The sequence below is a fragment of the Bufo bufo genome, chromosome 6 (genome assembly GCF_905171765.1).
Source record: "Bufo bufo chromosome 6, aBufBuf1.1, whole genome shotgun sequence".
NCBI lineage: Eukaryota > Metazoa > Chordata > Amphibia > Anura > Bufonidae > Bufo > Bufo bufo.
Window position 1 is genome coordinate 369,019,124 of NC_053394.1, and position 12,421 is coordinate 369,031,544.

The following is a 12,421-nucleotide window of genomic DNA, read 5'->3' on the forward strand; positions in this document are numbered from 1 at the left end:
GGCGCTGGGTGACAGGTATACGTTTACACACAGAATTAGACTTGGAATTGCACAGTAGGGTGTGTGTGAAGTTTTTGAGAATGACCCTATAAGCACCTTGAATCTAATATACCCTTTATAACCACACTATTGATGGTTAAATGGACTTGGTGGCAGCTTGTGCTGGCGCACCACAAGCCACAAAATGGCCGCCGATCACCCCAGAAAAAAGTGACTGAAAAACGCTCTGGGCAGCATAAAAACAGTGAGCAATTGAATAGCAGCAGTTCAATGATCCACAGCTGTAGATCGATCACTGTCTTAAGTGTTTTGGAGGAGTTAATCACTGCCTAATCTCGCCCTAACGTCGCAGCTGCAACCTCTCCCTACACTTGTAACAGCAGAGTGACGTGCAGCGCTACGTGACCCAAGCTTATATAGAGGCTGGGTCACATGCTGCACTGGCCAATCACAGCCATGCCAATAGTAGGCATGGCTGTGATGGCCTCTTGGGGCAAGTAGTATGACGCTTGTTGATTGGCTGCTTTGCAGCCTTTCAAAAAGCGCCAAGAAAGCGCCGAACACCGAACCCGGACTTTTACGAAAATGTTCGGGTTCGGGTCCGTGTCACGGACACCCCAAAATTCGGTACGAACCCGAACTATACGGGTTCGGGTTCGCTCATCCCTAGTTAACTCCCTTCTGTGTCTTTGATCACCTGGTGTGTCTGAGTGTGGGTGTGGCTACTTTGGGCTATAAAGCCTCTGCTGTTTTCAGTTAGCTGAGGGGTTCTTCAGCCATGGTTGCTGGAGACATCCTCCTGTTATACCATCTGCCAGTGGGGGCCACCCTTGTGGTCATAGGTTTATGTATGGTGTTTAGAAGATGTTTGTTTGGTCTTTATTTATTGCAGAATATGGTTTCCTGGGTTCCCGTGTGATGTCTGTGTGTGCGGTGTCCTTTGTGTTGTTTGTGGACAGCAGCACTTGCACGTGGGTTCCAGGTTGTGTGTCTGTGGCAGGTAAGTGTGGTACTAGTCTCACTTACCTGTCATTGCTATATGTCTGTTTCTGTTCCCCTTTCTTTATAGCTTGGCCACTTTTAGACTCCTGTTACTCTGTGTCCAGGCGGAACGGGCTGTCTACCCAGCTCCTAGCTCAGGGATCGACGGAGGGTCAGAAGGGATCCAAGGTTCCTGAGCATGAGCCCTCCTACCTTCAAGGTCGGCTCATGCAGCTAGGAGTCAGGGGCAGATTAGGGATGCATTAGGAGGTGACCTGCTCCCTAATTCTGTGGTCCTGGCCGAGCAGCCACTTACATCTCGTGGCACCGCATGGCTGAGGGTTTTCCCCATCCTCAGCAGTGACAGTATGACCACAATGGCTCCTCACGTGGCGTATCCCTCGAAAGAGGGTGCAGCATGTACAGCCATCTGCGGATGGGGTGCATGCGCGTTCTCCGGAGGGAGAGCGTTATGGGGGTTTCACCGTTTACGGCGCGGTGAGTGGCATTCCCCGCCATTCCTTTCTCACCGTTGTCCGTGTTGGTGTCCCCTTGTTTGTCATTCCCCTCCCCCTCCCTTTGTTTTTATGCCTCACCAACTTTCCCCTTTTGTTGTTGGGAGGGGCTTTGAGGGGTGGGAGTATCCCGCCTTCGGAAGAGGGCGCAGCATGTGGTGCCTGCCGCTTTCTGGCACACATGCTTATCCTCCGGAGGGAGGGTGAAAGGGGAACCCTGATACTGTGCAGTTCTCTGTGGCTGTTGCTGCAGTGTCTGTGAACTGGCACTTGTGGTTGGGTCTCTCCTCGTCCACTTCTCAGAGGTTCGCTCACCTGTGTCGGTGTGGCTGGCTGCAGTCCTCGTTGGACTGGCTGTAGTGTGTGCTGGGAGAGGATGCATGCTGGCAGCGACTTGGTGAAACCGTTTACTGAGAGTGGACGCAGTGTTCAGTGCGGTCTCTCCGGGCTGTTTCTTTGCTGGTCTCTGGTCCCTGTGTGTTGTTCCAGAGGCTGGCAGTCAGCACCCTGGTCCCTGTGTGTTGTTCCAGGGGCTGGCAGCAGTCCTGGGGAGACTCGCTGACACTGATTCTGCTACCTTTTTCCCTTCTCCCTTCCCTGTTTTGGGTCCCACACTGGTTTTCCCTTTTTGTGTTGGTAAGGGGGCTTTGAGGGGTGAGAGTGTCACGGCCTATGGTGTGTTTTGTGACACTTTCCTTCACTTGGTTGCCCATGGCAACGTGTGGTGTTGTGTGCATGTGGTGGCAGTGTCTCAGCCCTATGGCTGATCCCCAGGACATGGTTGCCACGCATGCCGTTGCCCGCGGCAACAGGTGAAGTGTGTGTTTATGTGTGTACTTCCCCTTTAAGTGGCCGTCTTCCCTTGCCTTGTGTTGAAAGGGTTAACTCCCTGCTGTCTCTTTGATCACCTGGTGTGTCTGAGTGTGGGTGTGGCTACTTTGGGCTATAAAGCCTCTGCTGTTTTCAGTTAGCTGAGGGGTTCTTCAGCCATGGTTGCTGGAGACATCCTCCTGTTATACCATCTGCCAGTATGGGCCACCCTTGTGGTCATAGGTTTATGTATGGTGTTTAGAAGATGTTTGTTTGGTCTTTATTTATTGCAGAATATGGTTTCCTGGGTTCCCGTGTGATGTCTGCGTGTGCGGTGTCCTTTGTGTTGTTTGTGGACAGCAGCACTTGCACGTGGGTTCCAGGTTGTGTGTCTGTGGCAGGTAAGTGTGGTACTAGTCTCACTTACCTGTCATTGCCATATGTCTGTTTCTGTTCCCCTTTCTTTATAGCTTGGCCACTTTTAGACTCCTGTTACTCTGTGTCCAGGAGGAACGGGCTTTTTACCCAGCTCCTAGTTCAGGGATCGACGGAGGGTCAGAAGGGATCCAAGGTTCCTGAGCATGAGCCCTCCTACCTTCAAGGTCGGCTCATGCAGCTAGGAGTCAGGGTCAGATTAGGGATGCATTAGGAGGTGACCTGCTCCCTAATTCTCTGGTCCTGGCCGAGCAGCCACTTACATCTCGTGGCACCGCACGGCTGAGGGTTTTCCCCATCCTCAGCCGTGACAATAGGATCATCAAGAACTTCAAGGAAAGAGGTTCAATTCTTGTTAAGAAGGCTTCAGGGCGTCCAAGAAAGTCCAGCAAGCGCCAGGATCGTCTCCTAAAGAGGATTCAGCTGCGGGATCGGAGTGCCACCAGTGCAGAGCTTGCTCAGGAATGGCAGCAGGCAGGTGTGAGCGCATCTGCACGCACAGTGAGGCGAAGACTTTTGGAAGATGGCCTGGTGTCAAGAAGGGCAGAAAAGAAGCCACTTCTCTCAAAAAAAAACATCAGGGACATATTGATCTTCTGCAGAAAGTATGGTGAATGGACTGCTGAGGACTGGGGCAAAGTCATATTATCCTATAAAGCCTCTTTCCAATTGTTTGGGTCATCTGGAAAAAGGCTTGTCTGGAGAAGAAAAGGTGAGTGCTTTCATCAGTCCTGTGTCATGCCAACAGTAAAGCATCCTGAGACCATTCATGTGTGGGGTTGCTTCTCATCCAAGGGAGTGGGCTCACTCACAATTTCGCCCAAAAACACAGCCATGAATAAAGAATGGTACCAAAACACCCTCCAACAGCAACTTCTTCCAACAATCTAACAACAGTTTGGTGAAGAACAATGCATTTTTCAGCACGATGGAGCACCGTGCCATAAGGCAAAAGTGATAACTAAGTGGCTCGAGCACCAAAACGTTGACATTTTGGGTCCATGGCCTGGAAACTCCCCAGATCTTAATCCCATTGAGAACTTGTGGTCAATCCTCAAGAGGCGGGTGGACAAACAAAAACCCACTAATTCTGACAAACTCCAAGAAGTGATTATGAAAGAATGGGTTGCTATCAGTCAGGAATTGGCCCAGAGAGCATGCCCAGTTGAATTGCAGAGGTCCTGAAAAAGAAGGGCCAACACTGCAAATACTGACTCTTTGCATAAATGTCATGTAATTGTCGATAAAAGCCTTTGAAACGTATGAAGTGCGTGTAATTATATTTCACTACATCACAGAAACAACTGAAACAAAGATCTAAAAGCAGTTTAGCAGCCAATTTTGTGAAAACTAATATTTGTGTCATTCTCAAAACTTTTGGCCACGACTGTACATCGACACCCTTTTGGAGGCCATGTACCTGTGTTCACTGTACCCATAGGGTATTATACAGTCTGCAAATGTTGGTTGTTGCGATTGAGTGGTTCAGGACAGGGACTGGGATCCGGAGTCGTTTTACGGTGACAACGGCGTCCCATAACCCCAATATGACACATTGTCCCCGGACAGGTGACCCCTGGGGGGGACTCCATGTCCCCTGAATGAGTATGTGACTGCTTAAGCTAAGTGGACTATGATGTATTATATATGGTGAGTTCATCACCTAAATTATTGATATACAAGGCTATGGGAGCAAGCTCTAGCGGGTGACAATGGCGGGATGCCACTAGCCCGACTTATACTATTGTTTGACTCCCTTCCTTAAGTAAATACAAAATAAATATTGCAGAATGGATTGTTCTTGTGTGTGAATGGCGGTCATGTGACGGAATCATGTGATCGGCAGACTGCATCCACCTTGCTATGGGCCGGAGCATGCCCAGTTGATACTTAATGCCAGGTCGCCATCTTGGTTGTGGGCGCCTATGTCCTCTAAGGGATAGAATACTCTTGCGGGATGAGAAGTACTCCACGCCTGCGCAATACGAAGTCTCGGACGCCGACCAGGTACTGCCGTCTCAAGCTGCTTGTGAGAACTTTTGATTAATGAGCTATTTGTTTTTAATTTACACAATCATGTACACCTGGGATGCGATATTGATTAATGAAGGGTCCTGTATGATATGTACTGTAAACATATGAATTTATGTATATAACACTGGCACATAGCACTTTATGATCTATTGTTTGTTTTTACTGGTCATAAAATCATGTACACTTTTTGTATACTGTTTTTAACACTGCTTTTATGGATATTGATGTATAATTGTGTAATCACTCTGTTAATCATGTATGCTATATAAGGACTTGACTTTGCACTATGTATTATGGCTTGACAAAGGCTCCATGGAGTGTGCTGAAACGTTGCCGCTACCACATGGGTTAATAAATCACCCACTGTTTGACACAGATATTTGAGTGCTGCCTTGGCTTTTTTTTGCACATATCTAACAAGACCTTGGTCCTTGGTCTGCTTCAAGGTATTGCACCAGTCTTTATTTGTGTGCTGCTCTTCAACTTTTTTCTTACATAGAATTATAGATAGATGGGTAGTAGATATGAGATGATATAGACAGATAGATATGATACAGTGCTGATCTAATACAGCTTAGAGAAATACTAATATCAAATAGTAAAAACAATTTAAACATAATAATCCGCAGGCCTTACCTTTTGAAATGTTTTATTCTTTGTTGATATCTTCTGTATATGAAGCTGTGACGTATGTCCTTGTATAACCTGTGTCTATTTATGTAGGATTTGGATGTGTTAGGGCAACCTATTAGCTAACAATTAACATATTCATTAGTTGTAGTTACAGATACTTATCTTGACATTTTTGCAGCCTATTGTGCAGCATTTTTAACTTTTGTATTGTGTAAACATTTTAAATGAATAAAGCTATGTGTTGTAATTTTGCAACATTGTGGTGTATATTGACACAGAGTGGGGGGGATGTCTGTCTTTATTGGGCACAGAGAAACACTCACATTAAATAGTGAACTAAATTGCTTGTCTTAATGCATGAAATAATACAGTGCTATAATAAATATAGGATAGATAGATAGAGTGATATATGGATAAATTAAATGTGTTGACATGTAGAATGTTATTTTTCTAGAAATTGGTAAACAGGACTTCTGATGATATCAGATTTCTATAAAATGGTGACATGGTTGTTTTATACATTGCGTACATTAGGAAACAAAGTAGGATACGTCTTAGGACATGTCGTGTAGTTACAGATAATTTATCATTTTGACATTCTGCAGCCTATTGCACAAAGTGTGTATTGACACAGACATGCCCTGATGCAATCGATATCTAACACAATAAAAAGGGGGCGTTGAATGGGCGTAATTTAGACGTGTTTGGGGCGTGCGATGGGCGAGGAATGGGTGGAGTTGTGAGTGGTTGTGGGTGTGGTGGGGTGGGGTTAGGGCGTTAAAAGGGGTGGGGCAGCTGTCGCTTTAAATTTGACGAAAGATCCCGCTTCTTACCACTCCCATGACGTGCCAGTATAAATGCCCCAGCATATGCCCCCATAGTGTCCCATATGATGTGCCAGTATAAATGCCCCCAGTAGATGCCTCCATGATGTGCCAATGTAAATGCCCCCAGTAGATGCCCCCATCATCCCCCATGAATTGCCAGTATAATTGCCCCCAGATGTGCCAGTATAAATGCCCCATGGTCCCCCATGATGTGCCAGTAGATGCCCCCATAATGTACCCCATGATGTGCCAGTAATGCCACCAGTAGATGCCCCCATAGTGTCCCCCATGATGTGCAAGTAATGCCCCTAGTAGACGCCCCCATGATGTGCCAATAATGGCCCCAGTAAATGCCCCCATGGTGTCCCCCATGATGTCCCAGTAATGCCCCCATAGTGTCCCCCATGATGTGTCAGTAATGCCCCCAGTAGATTTCCCCATAGTGTTCCCCATTATGTGCCAGTAATGCCCCCAGTAAATGCCCCCATAGTGTCCCCAATGATGGAGGGACGCTATGGGGCATCGCCTGAGGACGGTGTAGGGAGATGAGTCCATCCAGAGCACCGGATCGGGATTCAGCCGGTAACATGGTTCTCCCATCCGGCTGTAATTTTAACAACCGAATCTGGAGAACCGGAGGGATCCAGCTGAATCCCATGCCTGGAGAAAAGCAATGATTTATCTTGTAGATTTCTAGTGTAATACACTGTTATATATATAGATTATGGGACCTGCTCACTGGGGCCGGTGAACTTGCAGAAGATCCATACGAATTTCCTTGCAGATTTCTGTGCTTTTCTGCCCCTAAACAGCACAAAAAAAACGCAATGTCTAACAGCAGTTTTTGTAGCAGCTTTTATGCGGTTTTGCCATAGATCTTCTCATTTATTAGAAAAGGGTGAAATCCGCAACTAAAACACAAACATAATTGACATGCTGTTGCAGCTCAATATCTGCACGGAAAACATCCGCTAGGTGTACATGAGATTTGTGTAATCTCAGACACTTTGCTGGTACTGTACTATGCTGGTTGTGCAGCTGTGTTTGGAAGGCTAACTTTATGTAGCCATGATTGGATGGCTGTCTACTTGGAGTGGCTGTCCACGTGATCTACCTGAGCCGCTGTGTCTGTCTACTTGTACTGCTTTGTCTAAGTGGCTGACTACTTGTACTGCTTTGTCTAAGTGGCTGACTACTTGTGCCACTGTGTCTAAGTGACTGACTATTTGTACCGTTGTGTCTGAGTGGCTGACTTCTTGTGCCGCTGTGTCTGAGTAGCTGACTACTTGTGCTGCTCAAGTAGAATGGGTCTGGATCTGTCTGTGGAATCCGCACTGATGTTGTTCATGCATTGGGATGCAAATTGTGGTCCCAAATGCATGGAACGGCAATGCTCCCACTTAGGAGTGAGAAGATGGGTTAGACTATATAGACTGGATGGCCTACAGGAGGTATGGCACTCCAGCAAAACCTATTATATACCTGCTGCCAAATTGAAAGTCCCTGGAGCGTTGGCGGTTGTCTGCTGGGGTTCTTTCGTGCAGTAGTTTTGCCGGTGTGGACCCTAGAAGGTCTGAAGGGCCTAAGGGGCTCTTTGGACCTTTTGCAGCAGAGGCTCATCCGGGGGATGGATGCCACATGTAGGATTCCATTGCGCCAGACTGCGAGGAAGTTTGGAGATTTTAGTGTTTGAAGTAGTTCTGGTAGACGTGACAGAAAGGAAATAGAAAGGGCCTCCAACAGATCTTGGATAAGCATAGGTCCTGCAATGTCGTCTGCACTGGAGGAATCAGTGGTGGTCCAGCAGACATCATCAGACACTACTAGGGCTTGTTTTTGCAAAACAAGTTGCACTGTCTAATAAGGTTGCATACAATATAATGGGCAGCAGGAAAAAAAATTCAAATGGGATGAAATTATAAAAAAAAAAAAACAATTCCTACACATTTTTATGGGTTAAATTTTTACAGCGTACATAGTTTCCTATGCAGTAAAACTGACTAGTTACTTTCATTGTCCGTGTCAGTACAATCACAGCAATACCACATTTGTATAGTTTTTCTTGTGATTTAATACTGAAAATAAGTGTGTGTACTGTTTTTTGATCACTTTTATTACATTTCTTTGGAGAGGAAAAGTGACAAAAAATGGCGAATCAACCGTATAGAATATTTTTATATTTTAATAGTATGGGGGGCAGTGTTAGGTTTTAACATGCGGTCACTTAACTACTGTGTATTAGTATTTCAATAGTAGTCCGGATGGATTATAGGTTCAATACCGATATTAGTTGGCATCTATAGGAGATACAGAGCTGTATAGTCCACGTCTGCACTATCTGTCAGTAGACAGCTAGTATCTCTAGCTGCCTGGTGGTTTGATGATCTAAATCTTACACCAGTATACATGCAGTAGGCTTATAAGCAAGGCAACTAGATTAAGCCATAGTTAACATTTGCTGACGTGGCAGGGCAAATTATTGCCCGTTCTATTTTTGGGGTTAGGGACTGTGCACGTCCCCCCCCCCGTCCCCCCCCTTCCTCCTCTATTGCAGTGGCATGGTGACTGTGTTTTTAATATCCTAGCTACTTTTTTGTTTCAATGGTCTGTACTACTAGCAAAATTTGCGTTCCATGCACATCATTTAGCTTTTAATGTATACCAAATAAAAGTGATATATTAATTTGACTTGGGCCAAGATAGGTTTTTCTGCCTACCTAGGCATTTGTAAATAAAGTTAATTATTAACCTTGCCCTAGTCTGGTCCTTTAGTTATAGATGTGTATAGATGTAGCACAGCTGGGTGTGCTGAGGCAGCTATCATATATAGAGATATAGCAGAGCTGAGTGCGCTGGGGCAGCTGTAATGTGTATGGATGTACACTAGCTATCAAAGCTATAAACGAGTCTACAGTAGAAGTTTCATATTTTTTCAATCAGTGGCTATGCAGCTTTTATAGCTGTGTGGTTAAGTGCCTTGCCTCTGATACAGAAGGTCGTGGGTTTGAGTCCCAGCAGAAGCTTTTCTGAAATACAGGCTAAATTAGAATACACAAGCACTGACACCATATATGGACATACAGGCCGGAAGAGGCTGCATCGCTGACATGTAGGTAAGTATAAGTGTTTTCTTTTTTTTTTTAATATACGACTGTTACTACCCACATGGGGGGAGCGGGAGGCACTTGATACTGGAACATGGGGGGAGGGGGTTGGCACCTGATACTGGCACATGGGTAGGTTTGCCACCCGTACAGGAATGACCCGGACAGTCCGGGTTTGTAATCCTGTGCCCGGGTACAAGCCTTTCTTAGACCCGGGCACAGGATTCATTCAAACTGCAGAGACTCTCACCTGAGAGCTGGCGGCGAGCGTCAGGGTGAGCGGCTGGCAATAAGGTGTTCGTGGATGAGCACTGTCAGCACAGCAGTGCCACTGCCAGTGGTGTGGACTTCCGATCGGATTAGCTGTCACTGCGGCAGGTCACGGCCGGCCGGGCCGGGTGATCAGCTGAGCTCCCTCTAGTGATGCTAGCAGCTAGCGCAGGGCGGCGCCAGCGCTCAGAGCGCTGTCTTCAGAGTTCAGACACTGTCACTCCCTCCTCCCCTGCCTCCCTCCCTCCTTCTCTCTGATACGAGGAAGTCAGGAAGTAACATCAGAGAGAGAGATAGGCAGGGAGCTCCGTGGGAGAAATCATTTTCCAGCAGCCTGCCTGCCCAGTGCCCACTGTGCCCTGCCTGCATGCAGCAGTGTTTTTTCAACCTCTGTGACCAACAGACCAAGTCCTGTCCTAGTAGTCACTTCTAAAAAGGTATATATGATAGAAACTTTTAAATACATAAAGGGAATCAACAAGGTAAAAGAGGAGAGAATATTTAAAAGAAGAAAAACTGCTACAAGAGGACATAGTTTTAAATTAGAGGGGCAAAGGTTTAAAAGTAATATCAGGAAGTATTACTTTACTGAGAGAGTAGTGGATGCATGGAATAGCCTTCCTGCAGAAGTGGTAGCTGCAAATACAGTGAAGGAGTTTAAGCATGCATGGGATAGGCATAAGGCCATCCTTCATATAAGATAGGGCCAGGGGCTATCCATAGTATTCAGTATATTGGGCAGACTAGATGGGCCAAATGGTTCTTATCTGCCGACACATTCTATGTTTCTATGTTTCTATATAAAACATTTGAAGTGTAACAGTGTTTAAACGGGTTTCTGAATCAGAAAAAACGTTTTGTAGCTGACTGACATTAGCGATGCGCTGATGTCAGCAGTACATAACAGTGTGCTTTATAACTCACTGCCTACCGCCGTTCTCTTAAAATAAAGACTTATAATATGCTAATGAGCCTCTAGGTGCTATTAGGGCGTTGCTGCAGCACCTACTGGCTTGGTCTATTCACCCTTTGGTAGTGGCACGCGCGGCGCACGCCCATGTCCAGTTGATTGACGTCCGAGTTCTCCTCTTCATCCGGTAAATCCCACGCCTGCGCCGTCCCATTTAGTATTCGGCGCAGGCGCGGGATTTACGGAACAAAGAGGAGAACTCGGACGTCCATCAAATGGACATGGGCGTGCCACTGCCAAAGGGTGAATAGACCGAGCCTCTAGGTGCTGCAGCAACTCCCTAATAGCACCTAGAGGCTCATTAGCATATTATAAGTCTTTATTTTAAGAGAATGGCAGTAGGCAGTGAGTTATAAAGCATACTGTTATGTACTGCTGACATTAGCACATCGCTAATGTCAGTCAGCTACATAACATTTTTTCTGATGACAGAAACCCTTTAATAAAAAATATTAATTGATTGGACGACAACTATCAATAGAATGGATTTTGCACTAACATGACATTTGGATGTCTGTATTGGACGATATGTATTATATGTATATGATATGTATATATTGCACATAAAGGATGCCCCCACAAAACATGTCACTGGTTACCTGTGGCATTTTTTTATGGGTGTTGCATGTTTTAGGTGCAATACTAACAAGTGCCTTGCTTGGTCAGGAAGCTAGGTTGCCTCTGAAGCCAGTGTTCTTTCACTTGAACGCTGTCTTCACAGGAAATCATGAACCAGGCGATGAGTTTTGATCCGCCGCCCGCCTTCGTGATAGTTATGGTACAAAAGCACCAGTATCGGTACTCGGTTTCAGCGAGTACCCGGAAAAAAAATACCGGTACTCGTATTCTATACCAAAAAAATTGTATCAGCTACAATGCTCAGATATATTGTCAGCCAAAACATATCGCCAATAATGGGAATTTTTTTTGCTTAATGCCGAAAGCTAAAGGAGAACTATGGGGTTAAGGCATTTTTGCATAGTTCTCCTTAGGGTAACGGGAGGACACAAACTAGCGTCCTCCCGTCACCCTAGTCTCATTATACCATGAGCTACAGCCTACGGTTTACTGAGACGCCGCAGCTAAAGCGGATCCCGACAATTATGTCTGGAAACGCCCAGCTGCATGAGTCGTGAGTGACAGCTGGTTCTGCCTCAGGTGTTCCAATCCCACAAGCCGGTACCATGATTTGAAGCTGTTATAGAGGCAAAGGGTGGAGCCAACCTAATACTGAACCCTGCGGAGTAAGACTGGGATGTCATTAAAGTTCATGTGCATGTAATTTCTGGCGTCCCAATACTTTTGGTAATATAGTGTATGTGTGTTTATATATATAAATATATATATATATATATATATATATATATATAGAGAGAGAGAGAGAGAGAGAGAGAGAGAGAGAGATAATATATATATATAATAATAAACCCACATCCCACTTGGAGACGTTGGCTCAAGTGGATTCTACAAATCTGGCAGATTGTAAATGGTTCAGACATACACTCCAAGTTATAATACAACATTTAAAATGTCATGTATTTTATCAACAGTAATCATATCATGCAGGGCCGTCTTTGCCACAGGGCAAAAGGGGCAGCTGCCCCCGGCCCAGTTGCTCCTGGGGGCCCAAGGGAGCTCTGTTTCCCGACTCCCATTCATTAGTGACTGCGTCGCTAGGTTAAAACATTCAGGGCCTGGGCCCCTGATGTTTTGTCCCAGGCCCCGAATGTCCTCCCTGCCTGCTAGAATCGAATACACTGGGTGTAGAGGTGAAGGACCTGTGGTGACATCACAGGTCATGTGATCAGCAAAGCAGGCTGTGATAGGATGACCTGGATGATG